This window comes from Canis lupus, chromosome 33 (genome assembly GCF_011100685.1).
Source record: "Canis lupus familiaris isolate Mischka breed German Shepherd chromosome 33, alternate assembly UU_Cfam_GSD_1.0, whole genome shotgun sequence".
In the NCBI taxonomy this organism is placed as follows: Eukaryota; Metazoa; Chordata; class Mammalia; order Carnivora; family Canidae; genus Canis; species Canis lupus.
This window is the reverse complement of record NC_049254.1, coordinates 29,308,650-29,324,422: the sequence shown is the minus strand read 5'-3', so window position 1 is coordinate 29,324,422 and position 15,773 is coordinate 29,308,650. Positions and strand designations below refer to the sequence as shown.

The 15,773-nt window shown below is 41.7% G+C and overlaps 1 long non-coding RNA gene across 1 annotated transcript in view; it reads right to left on the bottom strand.

Moving 5' to 3' along the window:
* LOC119867349 overlaps positions 1-15,773 on the bottom strand; it is a 50,277-nt gene that overhangs the window by 20,683 nt on the left and 13,821 nt on the right. The gene's annotated exons all lie outside the window — the stretch shown is intronic.

The window sequence follows — 15,773 nt, the reverse complement described above, 5'->3', positions numbered from 1 at the left end:
CTGGAGAGGTTGTGCCTCTTCTGCATACCTATCCCAGCCTCCTGACATCCAGACTACAAAAATCAGCAGTGCTTCTTTCTCTAAACAATAATTTGAATATGTCTCATCTCAGCTTCAATCCCCCCTGGCTTGAAACGCCATCTCTTATTACATTGAAACTCTATATGTATATTTTGTCTCTCAATCTTTGTCCTTATCTGTCCCAGTCCATTTGGGCTGCTACAACCAAGTACCACAGGTTAGATGGCTCACATGACAGAGATTTATTTCTCATGGTTATGGAGGCTGGAAGTCTGGGCTCAGCGTGCCAGCATGATAGGGAGAGGGCCATCTTCCAGGTCACAGGCTTCTCTTTGTGTCCTCAAAGGGCAGAAGGAATGAGGGATCTCTCTGGGATGTCTTTTATAAGAGTGCTAATCCCAATCATGAGGGCTCCGCCCCCCATGACCTAAGCACCTCCCAAAGGATATATCCTGATACCATCACTTCAGGCATTAGGATCTCCAAGACAGTAATTTGGAGGTAATACAAATGTTCAAACCGTAGCATCTTCTGTTTTTCTCAGTATTTCCCTACTGAGGCACCCGAGCATAGCCAGATGAGTTGGCTTCTTGTCGCCAGATGTGTTGCATAGGTCTCCACTTTTCTGTCCTTGTGAATGTCATTTCTCCAGCCTAAACTAGCCTGTCTTCCTCCAGGGCAACCCCACCAAATTCAGTCCAAAAGATGCTTTAGCCTTGGTACTTCAGACTTACCTTTAGCTTTGCAATTCATGGTTACAAATGTGCAAACATCTCACAAATATGAGGCTTATTAGAAGTGACTTTACATTTGGATTAATAGTGTGGCATCACATACATGCCCCAACACGGATGAACCTTGAAGACATCATGAAGTAAGTAAGTCAGTCACAGAAAGGCAATATGATTCCACTTATAGGAGATACCTAGAGTAATCAAATACATAGAGACAGATACTGGAACAGTGGTTACCATGATCTGGAGACAGTGGGATGGAGGGTTATTGTTTAATGGGGACATAGTTTCTGTATGGGAAGATGAAAAAGTCCTAGAGATGGGTACTGGTGACAGCTTCACAACAGTGTGAATGTATTTAATCCCACTAAACTGTACACTCAAAATGTTATGTGGGGTGCCTGGGTAGCTCAGTCAGTTGGGTGTCCTGCTGAGCTCAGGTTATAATTTTGGGGAGGTGGGATTGAGCCCCAAATTGGGCTCTGCCCTTGGCACAGAGTATGCTTGTCTCTCTCCTCTGCTCCTCTCTCCACTCATACTCCCTCTCTCTCTCTCTTTCTCTCCATCTCTAAAATAAATAAATAAATAAATAAATAAATAAATAAATAAATAAATAAATAGATCTTTTTAAAAATTTGTATCTTACCATGATAAAACAATTTTTTGAATAATATATGGTAATTCTAGAACTTTTAGAAAACAAGAACACATAAAAAAAAGAAGAAAATAAAAATACACTTCCAAGATTTTCACTTAATATATTATAAACCTTAGGGGACCTGGGTGGCTCAGTCAGTGGGGCATCTGACTCTTGATTTCTGCTCAGGTCATGATCTCAGAGTCATGGGATGGAGCTCCAGCATCAGGCTCTGTGCTTGGGATTCTCTCTTCCTCTGCCTCTCTCTCTCTTATAAATATATAAATATTTATCTTATAGATAGTATATAGTATATATATATTATATATAGTACATATATAGTATAGTATAGATATATATAGTATATACTATATAGTATATATAGTAATATTCTATTGTATATATCTTATAAATATATATATCTTATAAATATATCTTGTAAATATATATATCTTATAAATAAACATATATATCTATCTTTGTAAGTCACTGGATAACATGCTACAAAACTTAAAGTTTATGTGTTATTTTATTTTATGGACATACATTAATCAATATCCTATTAGCAAATATTAAAGTTATTTCTTTTTTTAAAATTTATTCATTTATTTTAGAGAGAGAGAAAATATGCACAAGTGGGGCCAGGGGAGAGGAAGAGAGAGAGAGAGAATCTGTAACAGCCTGCACTGAGCCTGGAGCCTGACATGGGGTAGATCTTATGACCTCGAACTCATGACCTGAGCCTAGACCAACAGTTGGACGCTTAACCATCCAGGGCCCCAAAGTCAATTAATTTTTTAACTATTAAAAAGGTTACTGCAAGAAACATCCTTATAGCTAAATTTTTATGACATTGTGAGGTAGATGTGGTTATAAAATGGCAAAATGTTATAACTTTGTGGTGACAGAATTGTTCTGTATCTTTTTTTAAATTTTATTTAAATTCAATTAATCAACATATAATATATTATTGATTTCAGAGCAAGTTCGATGACTCATCAAGTTTATATAACACCCAGGGCTTGTTATATCCCGTGCCCTCCTTACTGTCCATCACCCAGTTACCCCCCCACCCCTCCCCTCAGTGACTCTCAGTTTGTTTGCTATGATTAAGACTCTTTTATGGTGGGATCCCTGGGTGGCGCAGCGGTTTGGCGCCTGCCTTTGGCCCAGGGCGCGATCCTGGAGACCCAGGATCGAATCCCACGTCAGGATCCCGGTGCATGGAGCCTGCTTCTCCCTCTGCCTGTGTCTCTGCCTCTCTCTCTCTGTGTGACTATCATAAATAAATAAAAAAATTAAAAAAAAAAAAGACTCTTTTATGGTTTGTCTCCCTCTCTGATTTCATCTTGTTTTATTTTTTCCTCTCTTCCCCTGTGATCCTCTTTTTTGTTTCTTAAATTCCACATATGAGTGAAATCATATGATACTTGTCTTTTTCTGATTGACTTATTTTGCTTAGCATAATATCCTCTAGTAGTTCCATCCATATCCTTGCAAATGGCAAGATTTCATTTTTTGATGGCTGAGTAATATTCCAGTGTGTGTGTGTGTGTGTGTGTGTGTGTGTGTACCATTTCTTCTGTATCCATTCATCTGTCGATGGACATCTGGGCTCTTTCCATAGTTTGGCCATTGTGGACATTGCTGTTATGAACATTGGGGTGCAGGTACCCCTCAGATCACTACATTTGTATCTTTGAGGAAAATCCCCAGTAGTGCAACTGCTGGGTCATAGGGTAGCTCTATTTTCAACTTCCTGAGGAACCTCCACACTCTTTTCCAGAGTGGCTGAACCAGCTTGCATTCCCACCAGCAGTGCAAGAAGGTTCCCCTTTCTCCACATCCTTGTCAACATCAATCATTTCCTGACTTGTTAATTTTAGCCATTCTGACCAGTATGAAGTGGTATCTCATTGTGGCTTTGATTTGTATTTCCCTGATGCCAAATGATGTTGAGCATTTTTTCATGTGTCTGTTGGCCCTTTGTATGTCTTCTTTGGACAAGTGTCTGTTCATGTTTTCTGCCTATTTCTTTACCTTTTTAAAAAAAGATTAAAAAAAAATAAAAAAGATTTTATTTATTTATTTATGAGAGACAGAGAGAGAGAGAAGCAGAGACAGGCAGAGAGAGGAGCAGGCTCCATGCAGGGAGCCTGACGTGGGACTCGATCCCGGGTCTCCAGGATCAGGTACTGGGCTGCAGGCGGCGCTAAACTGCTGAGCCACCTGGGCTGCCCTTCTGCCTATTTCTTAATTGGATTATTTGTTCTTTGGATGTTGAGCTTAATAACTTCTTTATAGATTTTGGATACTAGCTCTTTATTTACTTGAGTAATCTCTACATCCAATGTGGGGCTTGAACTAATGACCCTGAGGTCAAGAGTGGCACGCCCCTCCCAGTGAGCCAGCCAGGTGCCCTGGTTACTAGCCCTTTATATAATATGTCATTTGCAAGTGTCTTCTCCCATTCTGTCAGTTGTCTTTTGGTCTTGTCAGCTGTTTCCTTTGTGCACAAGCTTTTTATCTTGATGAAGTCCTAATACTTCATTTTTGCCTTTGTTTCTCTTGGCTTTTGGAGATGTGTCTAGTGAGAAGATGCTGCAGCCAAGGTCAAAGAGGTTGTTGCCTGGAATTGTTCTGTATCTTGACTGGTGATAGACACACAAACTTATTCATTGTGATAAAACTATATAAATAAACACATACACATATACACATGCATAAATGAGTACAAGTAAAATGGGATATCTGAACAATATTGTGAATTATATTGATGTCAGTATCCTGGTTGTGATATTGTACTATAGTTTGTAAGATGTTACCATTGAGGGAAACTGAGTAGGGTATATGAGACCTATTTTTTCTTAACTGCATGTGAATCTACAGTTATCTCAAACACAGTGGCTTAATTTTTTTTTAAAGTGAAAAAATTTATGCACACCAATGACTAGTTTATTAATATAAAATTTCAAATGATGAAGTACTGAATTAAAAGCATTATTTTAAGGGCTTTTGGTACACATTGCCCTTTATGCTCATGCCAATAATGTAAGAACTCTATAACACTGAATATTATTATTATAAACACCTTTTAATTCTTTTTTTTTTTTAAGATTTTATTTATTTACTCATGAGAGACATAGAGAGAAGGCAGAGACACAGGCAGAGGGAGAATCAGGCTCCAGGCAGGAAGTCTGATGTGGGACTCGATCCCGGGAATCCAGGATCACACCCTGAGCCAAAGGTAGACGCTTAATCACTGAGCCATCCAGGCATCCCAACAAAAAAAATATTTTTAAAGATTTTTATTTATTTATTCACGAGAGACAGAGAGAGAGGCAGAGACACAGGCAGAGGGAGAAGCAGGCTCCATCCAGGGAGCCCGACGTGGGACTCAATCCCAGGTCTCCAGGATCAGGCCCCGGGTTGAAGGCGGCGCTAAACCGCTGAGCCATCCGGGCTGCCCCGCATCCCAACAAAATTATTTCTCACTGGCGTTTAATTCCTTCAAGATTTTAACATAGCAGCACATTGTCATTTCTCCATATATTATTAATTCCTTCTTTTCTATTAACTGAGCAACTTCCCTTTAGGGGAAGAACCGAGAATTCACTTCTTTCTATAGTTTTTGTAAAGATCACCAGGGAGTCCTGAGAAGCACACTTAGAGGAACAAGCAAGGTACTAAATCCTTCATCTTGCAAGTAGTGAGTGACTTTGGAGTCCTATGATTTGTGTAAACTACACTTTGAGTGGTATCACCTGAGAATTTGTTAGAACTGCACATTCTCTGACCCACCTCAAACCTACTGAATAAGTTTCTGGGCATGGAGCCCAGCAATCTGCCTCAATAAGCTCACCAAGCAATTGGACTGCACACTAGAATCTGAAAAGTGCCATTTGTAGAAGACAGTGGCAAGCATCATTATTTATTTTTTTCCTCCTTCCCACACCCTTAACAGCACATGAGTTCCATGAGGACAGACCCTTTAACTATTAAAGTTCACCCTTACCTCCCTAATACCTAAACTATGGGTGCTTAACAATAATAATTCAAGAAACAATTTAGGGGATCCCTGGGTGGCGCAGCGGTTTGGCACCTGCCTTTGGCCCAGGGCGCGATCCTGGAGACCCGGGATCGAATTCCACGTCGGGCTCCCGGTGCATGGAGCCTGCTTCTCCCTCTGCCTATGTCTCTGCCTCTCTCTCTCTGTGACTATCATAAATAAATAAAAATTAACAAAAAAAGAGAAACAATTTAGTAATTAACCAAACTCTGCTCTCTAAAGTCTGAGTGTTCACTCTGGACTGTGCGGCCAGACTCTCAGGGCAGCCTCTATCAATTGTTTATGTTACAAGGGTGAAACTTGCAGGTGTTCAAGACCCCGTTCAAAGCTAATTTCTTGGTTTAACTTTTTAAATGCAAGGAGGATGACCAGAAAAAGAAAAGTCTGGGAGCACTGGTTGGTCCTTAGACTTGTAAAATGTTGGTCATATTGGCCCTCAAACCCTAAACTCATCAGTCAAAATGGAGCTTGGGTCAGTCTTGGTGAGACAGTGCTATTCAAATAGTGTGAGCAATAAGCAGTGAGAGAAAGAAAAGAAAAGAGAAAGAGAAAAGATACTAGATGCTAGATGATGCAGGTTGACCAGGTTCAAGGATCCAGAAGAGGTACCACAGGATGAGTCAAGAGGATATTTTGCTTTGGACTGAATAGAAATCAACCATGAAGTGAGAGGAAGTGAGAGCAGAGTTTATTGAAGACATGGAGAGGGACCAGGCACAGTGTGTGGGAGACCTGGAAAGGAAAGATGAGTCTCATCTTCGCTTGGGGTCTGAGGTTTTCATTGAGGATTGTGGTCTGGTCCACATATCTTCTCAGGCATCCAGGAACAAAGGAGTGTTTAAATGTTCTCGTAAGTCACATATACCCTGGAGCCAGGGGTCTTGATGAGTCAATGGTCTTGGAAAACATTCATGACAACCCCACCCAGTCACTCCTTAGATATTATCTATTGTGCTGGAAGATTCCAAAGAGATCATTAACTCCTTGACCTTCCCAAAGAGTCCATAACATTATCTGTTCTGTAATGCACGTGTAAGGCAGGGGTGTAGGTCCTAGCAAGAATGGAAGCAGGGAAAGGAGTGAAGAGAGCGGTTTTTCATGGGGTTCCTTTGGTTTCCCCGAGTCATTGGACAACTGAGCCTACGCATAATCTCAGACCTACAGTAGCCCTTCTCTATCACATAAATGAAGGATAGTCGGAAGAAAGGCAGGCAGGGACAAGGGGCACCCATCCTAAGAGGTAACTCCCCTTAAAAGGATTTTACACCACCCTGGAAGGAGCCCTCCACCCTTTTCCACGTGAACAAACTACCTGATAGGTTGATGGGCGCGTGGACAAAAACGTGACTGCGTGACAGGTGCATTGAGAGTTAATCAGATTAAAATATCCCACCAACATTCTCATAAAACCCCTAGACTTAGAAACTTTTGGTGGCAACCCTCTTGGGTCCCCTCCCTTTTTGGGAGCTTTGTCCTGTCACCGGTAGACTTTGCCGCCCACCAGTCTTCATCTGGTCTACCTCTTCATTCTTCAAAGTGGTGTCAGCAAGAACCACAGGCACTGAAGAAAAATCCTGAAGCACAGCAAACTCTTAGTCATGAGATGCTGCAGATGTATATCAGTGCGCCAGACGTTTAGAGGATGATTACTAACATATATTTTGCAAGTTTCCAAAGGGATTTTTTTTTTAAGATTTTATTTATTTGACAGAGCATACACAAGTGGCGAGGCGGGGGCTGGGGGGGAGACGGAGAAGCAGATTCCTCGCTGAGCAGGGAACCTGATGTGGGGCTCAATCCTAGGGCCCTGGGAACATGACCTTGAGCCACCCAGGTGCCCCTCCACAGGGATTTTTACAGGATTCTGGAGGTCAGGCTAATATCAAGCTGAGGTTGCCTTTTGCTTCTAGCAAAGTATTAACTTTGGGATAGCTAAAGCCCCTCAAGGAAGGTCACTGGGCCCGACTCAAGTACTTGGCAATGGAATGTAAGTTGTAAAGAAACTTCATTCTTTTCTTTTACCTTTCTTTGTTCTCCACATTAGAGAGGACTTTGCTCAAAAAGGCCTTACTAGCTTGCTAGGCTCCTTTCTGTCTGCTGTACCTGTTCATATCATAATGTAGTTACTACCTGTGGTGGTAGCTCTCTTCCTGGAGCAGGTTTTCTAAATTCTTTTTTAAGCAGTTGGGGGGTGGGGAGGAGAAAAAGAACTTTACCTGAATCTGCTGGATCTTAGCTGTTTTTGTTGTTGTTGTTGTTTGTTTGTTTCTTAAAAGTAGGCTCCACCCTGAACGTGGGGCTCAAACTCACAACCCTGAGATCAAAAGTCACATGCTCTACCAACTGAGCCAGACAGGGGCCCCGTCTTGATTGCTTTTTTTTTAATTTTTTTTATTGCTTTTAACTCAAAATAATCTATGTCAAAGCAGCCCATCTTGGAGTGGCCTGCCCTACAAATCCAAGAGAAACTTTGAGACAACTCCATTACCAGAGATCCCCAGAGTAATTTTTATTTTATTACCAAGGATATTTTATTTTTTTATTTATTTTTTTTTTTTAATTTTTTTTTTATTTATTTATGATAGTCACACACACAGAGAGAGAGAGAGAGGCAGAGACACAGGCAGAGGGAGAAGCAGGCTCCATGCAGGGAGCCCGACGTGGGATTCGATCCCGGGTCTCCAGGATCGCGCCCTGGGCCAAAGGCAGGCGCTAAACCGCTGCGCCACCCAGGGATCCCTACCAAGGATATTTTATAAAGCATACAAGTATGTGGGATTTTACTTATCTATATTCCCTTTTTGCCCCACATACCTAAAATTCTTCATGGAAATGCTATTATTTGCCATAGTGCCTTAGTAAGCAGAGAGGGTTTTTTGTTTTGTTTTGTTTTTTTAAGCAGAGTTTTAAGTCCAGCTCAGTTCACTATCATGACTCACATCTCTGTGGACTCCTGCCCCCAAATCAAGGACACCTGTCAGAAAATTTTGTGCTTCTGTGTTTTTCTTTCTTCATGCACTGTTCCCTAAAGGCTACCTTGCTCTGTTTTCCTATGAATGCTTTGGTTACTGCAGACCACATTCTATCTTCATTCCCTCCTCCTGAATGTATGAGCATCAGTCATGTTCTAGGCATGGGGGACTCAGCTATAAATAAGCAGACAAGTCCCTGCCCTCTCAAAGCTTCCAGCCTGGCCCTCATTTTGCCTTTGTTTTCTACAAGAATACAACGTACTGTAGCTGGGGCACCCAGGGTACAAGAGCGCCTGCTCCAAGGGTTCCAAACAGACTTAGTCTGGCCACTTGCTGCTGACAAAATCCAAAGGAGAGAGGAGTGGTGGTGAAGCAAGAAAGGAACTTTTCTCAGTGAGGCCAACACTGGGAAGACAGCAGAGTAGCATCCCAAAGACTGTCTGCAAAGTGCAGTTCCAAATTTATATAAGGAAAATGTGAGACAAAGGTCGGTGGGTGGTGTAGGTGGGCCATGAAGGTCAAATGAGTCATTGTCAGGGGCGGGATCTTGCTGGCTCTGGGCAGTCCTTATTGCCAGAGGGGATAGGTTCAGTTCCCTTCAGGAGATGCTTGGCCTGCAGTCTTTTGCCTCAATTGATAAGCTGGGAATAACTGAATTCAGAAGTTAGAGGTCAAAATGGAGGAATATGAAGTCCTCTTTCAATACTAACGTTTAATTAAACAAGTTTTTCCTTACCCAAGATCAGAGAAAATGTATTCGGCTACAAAACAAATAGTTTTGTGTTTTGTTTTGTTCTTATGTTTAACAGTTTTCATTTTAAAGAGCCAGGTGTTTCAGGAGGGACTGGCCCTGGGAGTTTGGTGCTATTCCAACAGATGTGGTGTGATTGAAGCCTGCTTTGCTGGTCAGGGGGGCACCTGCAGACCACCTAGCCCTCCAACCTCTCAGAGCCAGTGATAGTTTCCAGGCCAGACTGTGGACCAAAACCTGGTCTTCTCATTTTTCCGGACTCTGCATGTAACTTGTTCTATTGTTTGCCTCAAAGACCTTTGCAGTTCTGTTTGCCACATCCTCGTTGAAAGTCCCCCCTTAGGGATCCCTGGGTGGCACAGCAGTTTGGCGCCTGCCTTTGGCCCAGGGCGCGATCCTGGAGACCCGGGATCGAATCCCACATCGGGCTCCCGGTGCATGGAGCCTGCTTCTCCCTCTGCCTGTGTCTCTGCCTCTCTCTCTCTCTCTCTCTCTCTCTCTGTGACTATCATAAATAAATAAAATTAAAAAAAATAAAAAAGAAAGTCCCCCCTTAGTATTTTCTCATACGATCCTATCATCCCGAGCACACTATATTCCCACTCAAGTTAGCTCCTGCTAAGATCCTCCTAATTTTGTTTCTCCTGCTTTGTTTCATTAAACTCTAAAATCGCTTTAATTGTGAAACAGTTCCGTGTGTATCCATCCAGGTCCCCCACCTGGGGGTTTGATAAAACCAGTTTAACTGCTCCCTATGTTACACTACAAAGGCCTTGGAGTCTTTGCCTCCATCAAGCCCCTGTAATTACACATTCTGTCCTTTATGAATCTCGAGATTCAAAGAACCTATGCTTTTTTACCCTGTGGCAGATTCACTGAAAGCCCTTCTTTCCCCGACAAAAAGGTCTATGATTTATTCACTTATTTTTTACTGTTTTTTTTTTAATGGTGGTAAAATATTTATAACCTCAATCCTGTCATTTTAACCATTCTTACACATGCAATGCAGTGGCATGCAGTATATCACAACGTGCAATCATTACCAGTATCTGTTTCCAAAACTTTTTATCACCCCAAAAGAAATTCTGTACCCATTAAGCAATGAGTCCCCAACTCTCCTTCCCCCAGCCCCTGGTAAGCTCTAATCTACTCTGTATGAATTTGCCTATTCTAGATAATTCATATAAGTGGAATCACACAGTATTTGTTCTTTTGTGTCTAGCTTATTTCATTTAATATTTTTAGAGTTCACCCACGTTGTGCCACATATCAGAACTTTATTCCTTTTTACGGCTGTGTAATATTGCATAGCATGTATATGTCACATGTTTATCCATTCATCTGTTGATGGGTATTTAGGTTGTTTCCACATTTTGACTGCTGTGAACAATGCTGCTATGAATGTGGGCGTACAAACATCCTGTTTGAATCCGTGGTTTCAATTCTTTTGATATGTATGATGTGGTAAACAAAGACAGAAGCAAAATTATTAAATTTCCTTACTACTTACAGCCCATTGACAAGTCCTTGAAACAAGCAAAGTGACCTTCCTCTAGGGACTCAACTGCCTTGATGTTGACACTTCACTAAGGGCAACAGGCAATTTAGCACAATACCCTCCCCCCCAACCATTTTTATTTTTTTATTTTTTTCCCCCAACCATTTTTAACATATAAAAATTCCTTTGAAAATTTCCTTTATCCCCTCCAAGATATGTGTTGGCAATCATCCCCCAAGCATATAACCCACTGATATACATGACTAAGGTTTTATTAGAATGTAATAAATGACATTTCCCCAACAATGGCTAGCCCCGTCAAGGTCCTGGAAACCTTTTTCCCAAAATTCCTTAGAGACTTAGACTATCCCTAACCCCTTCCCAACTTGAAGGTATATAATCACTGTGCCCCTCAAGACCCAGTGCAGCTCTTTCTGTCTGTGGATCCTGTCCCCGTGCTTTAATAAAACCACCTTTTTGCGCCAAAGACCTCTCAAGAGTTCTTTATTGGCCATTGGCTTTGAATCCTAATGTCTTTTCTACATCATACTCAGGAGCAGAATTGCTAGGTAATATGGGAATTCTGTGTTTAACTTTTTGAATAATTGCCAAATTGTCTTCCACAGCAGCTGTACCATTTTATAATCCCACCTGCAGTGTATGAGGGTTCCAGTTTCTCCACAACTTTGCCAACACTTCTTTTCTTTTTTTAATTATAAACATCATGGTACAGGAGAAGTAATCTCATTGTATTTCTCTGATGGTTAATGATGTTAAGCATCTTTTCATATGTTTATTGGCCATTTATCTGTTTTCTTTGGAAGAAAGAAGTCCTTTGCCCATTTTTAGATTTTTGGCTGTTTATTCAGGGTTTATTTTTAATTAAAAAAAAATTTTTTTAAAGATTTTATTTAATTCACGAGAGACACACACACAGAGAGAGGCAGAGACATAAGCAGAGGGAGAAGCAGGCTCCATGCAGGGAGCCTGATGTGGGACTGGATCCCGGAACCCCGGGATCACGCCCTGAGTCAAAGGCAGATGCTCAACCGCTGAGCCACCCAGGTGTCCCTAATTTAAAGTTTTGAAGCCCTCACCACTGTAGGTCACAAGCAATCAGTCTGCACTTCGAAGATTTTATTTACAACCTAGAGCTCCACTCAGCCTTAGATGACAAACTCTGGTGTCCAGGGCTGCCTATCTTTAAAGTCAGGACCAACTGGAAGAATAGATTGCTTGGCCATGGAGTTGGCCCCTCTGATCCTATCATATGTTAAGATAGATGAACCAAAAACTAAAATAAAAATGAAAACAAAAGCAGAGGATAAGATTTGGAGTTGATCTGGTTTACTATTCCTCACTCGTCAATGTAACAAATATTTCTCGAACACTTATATGCAATAAGCACTGTGTTAGGTACTGGGGATATAGCAGTCAATGGGATGGATGTTGTTCATACAGAAGTAGAATAATGGTCCCCAAGGATGTCCACGCCCTCAGCCTGGAACTTGTGAGTATGTTATATTACTGCATGCCAAAAGGGACTTCACAGATGTGGCTGGATTTTGAGATGGAGAGGTTATTCCGGATTATTTGGTGAGCCCAATGCAATTACAACGGTCCTTACAAGAGAGAGGCAAGAGGATCAAAGTGAGTGAAGATGTCATGAAGGAAGCAGAGTCACTCAGACATTTGATTACATTGCACTGCTGGCTTTCAAGATGGAAGAAGAGGCCATGAGTCAAAGAATGCAGGTGGCCTGTGAGCTGGAAAAGGTAAGGAAGCAGATTCTTCCCTAGAGTTTCTTTTTTTTTTTATTTTATTTTTATTTATTTATGATAGTCACAGAGAGAGAAAGAGAGAGAGAGAGAGAGGCAGAGACACAGGCAGAGGGAGAAGCAGGCTCCATGCACCGGGAGCCCGACGTGGGACTCGATCCCGGGTCTCCAGGATTGTGCCCTGGGCCAAAGGCAGGTGCTAAACTGCTGCGCCACCCAGGGATCCCTTCCCTAGAGTTTCTGAAAGAAATCCATTTCTGCCAACCCCTTGACTTTAGGATTTCTGATTTCCAGAATTTAAAGATAATAGGTTTGCATTGTTCTAGGAACTTAGTTTGTGGTGATTTGTTGCAACAGCAATAGGAAACTAGCACAGTTCCTTATCCCTCCATCAAGGACACTGGCATGGTAGGCAGCAATCAGCACACCTGGGTCTGACTCTGTGCTCCGTGCTTTGTAGCTTTGTGGCTTGTGACAAGTTACTTTATCACGCTGAGACTCGTTTTCCATGTCTATAAAATGGGGACAGTAATGTTCGACTCACAAAGTTGTGAAAATTAGAGAGAAACTATGTGAAACAGATGGGGTAGAGGAGGCTCTTAGTAAGTGGAAGCTATGATTCTTGCCATCACAATTTTGTTTTTAATGCTTTCCTTTAATTAGGGAAAAAGATGGGAGACCAGAGACACAGACCCAATTTAGAAGCAGGATGTTAGAAAGGGAAGAGATTACAAAATACTTAGGTGGGAGTAGTTAAGGGAGGTTCTATTCCATGGTATGAGTCAGGGCCCTGGCTGTCCTTTCTCCCTTCTGCTCTCAGTGGCACTGTCCTGCTCTTTAACCTCCAGGTATCACACTCAAGATTTCTCTGGGCCCTATTTCCTTTATCCCCATCAAGCTTTGCTTCTTTTTCTCTGTCTCAATCTCACCCAGAGGCAAGGCCCCTGTTTTGTTTATCCTTCTCAGTCATGACTCCGGTCCTTTTGGTTATATTTGCTCATATTTGGTCATTTTTGCTTTCTTTATGCCTCATTTTTTAAAAAGATTTTATTTATTTATTCATGAGCAACAGACACACACACAGAGAGAGAGAGAGAGAGGCAGAGACACAGGCAAAGGGAGAAGCATACTCTGCAGGGAGCCCAATGTGGGACTTGATCCCGGGACTCCAGGATCACGCCCTGAGCCAAAGGCAGACACCCAACCGCTGAGCCACCCAGGCATCCCTCTTTATGCCTCATTGATGCCGTCTACATTGGGTCTCCAATTCTCGGTCATAAATTGTAATGACTGTGTCTTCTTTGTTAGCAATGGTTGGGCTCCAGCAGCTGTGTCTGCCCTGTGTATCACATTTCTGCTGGCTGTCATAGCTCATTGGCTCAGGATGGACAATTGCCCAAGTTAGGAAGTGGGATTTGTGATCTACACAGCCCTGACTCAGAAACTATTAGAACGACATGTATCAATCACTTTTCAGGAGGCTAATTAATAGCCATATTCCACCAGGGGAGAGGGAGGAGAGGAGAGAAGAACCCACCAGATTTGCAAGGAGATATTCCAATGGCTTTGCAATTCCTTGTTCCAGTCCTTTCCTGAAGCTTTACTATATTCTAGGATTCCAATTTCACCAGATAGCCCTATCCATATTCTTACACATAATTTACATACATAGAACACACATTTACATGAATATGTATGTAGAATATAAATGTACATGTTGAAATAAATTTCTAGACCCAAGATGGAGCTGAGCTGCTCCTGGCCAGGGTGCTGTGTCAGCAAACGGAATTTAAATAACTTTCATGTCTCTGTAAATGTTCCACTTGACCAGAAAGACAGTATATCCAGTCAGCTGATTTGCAAACACCAAGCCAACTCTAGGCTCTAGTTCCTCCTTTTTTTTTTTTTATTAATTTTTAAAAGATTTTTATTTATTTATTCATGAAAGACAGAGAGAGACAGAGAGAGGCAGAGACACAGGCAGAGGAAGAAGCAGGCTCCATGCAGGGAGCCCGATGTGGGACTTGATCCCGGGTCCCCAGGATCACGCCCTGGACTGAAGGCAGGTGTTAAACTGCCCCCCAGGGATCCCTAGTTCCTCCTTCTTTTTTGCCCCAAACGAGTATAACTATGTGGCTGTAGCCAATCAGATACTTTCTATTTTTTCCTGCTTTTTCTTTATTCTTTATCCTATAAAAGCTTCCTGTCTTTCAGTTCTCTGGATCCCTGCGAATAGAGACTACTTTTTCATGAAGTGTTAAATAATGTTTGTTTGGATCATGTAAATTGTTTTCTTTAATCATTTTTAACATACATATACATAAAATTCTCAATTTTCCCCTCGGCCAACTTTAATTGAATTTTGTTTTGTCCAAAAGGCTTCAGACAATTTGTAAGTAAAGATCTTCGGGGAACAGCGAGCTCTAGTATTAACACTAGAGGAAAACCATTTAATATGAATGCTGCCATGCTCCTCATCTCGTTTTATTGCTGAGCCAGAGACCTGAAAATCTTGATGACCAAAATCTTCTATCATCAAACACCTTCATCTGGGAGAAAGTCTATGAAAACTGCACCACGTGGTCATTTCCAACATCAAGCACTGAAAGAAGCATCATATCCTTTCTTGAAATGTATCCAAAGAAAAGATGAGTACAGGATGTCCACAGCCCTGGCTAACTAATCTTAATTTCTCTTCATGTACAAAAAAAAAAAAAAAAAAAAAAAGAGAGAGAGAGAGAGAAACACACACACACACAAAAAACAATGTCCTCAAGTTTCTTTCTTTCCCTCCTCCTCTTCCTCTTCCTTCTATTCTTATAGGCCCCACTTAGCCTGAAAAGAGGCACCTTTGGGTGAAGAGTCTCTCAATGGATGCAGACTTTAATTTTCCAAATGAGTTGACATTTTCTTGTTCCCACTAGGCTAACTCATGAAACGAAGTGGGTCCTACCACATGTTTATGGCCAGTACCCTGCTAGGAAAGACCCAGAGAATGAGAGGGGCTAATGTATGATGAGTGCCTGCTTAGGGCCAAGCATCGGGCTTCTATTCATTCTTCATAGTCATCCAATGAAGTGGGTAGTATTTTTCCCATTCAACAGACAAAGAGCTGGGGTTCTGAGAGGTCGAGGAACTTGTCCAGTATCTTACAGGTAAAATGCAATGAGTTCCATCTCAGTCTAGAGCCTGCAATTTTTACTATACCAAGCACAACCTTCAACTGAGAAGATCCTCATTCCCAGGAAAAAAAGTTGTGGAGTTTTCCCCCTAGGCCCGAGACAGAATTCACACTACAGGCTGTGTCAGGAAA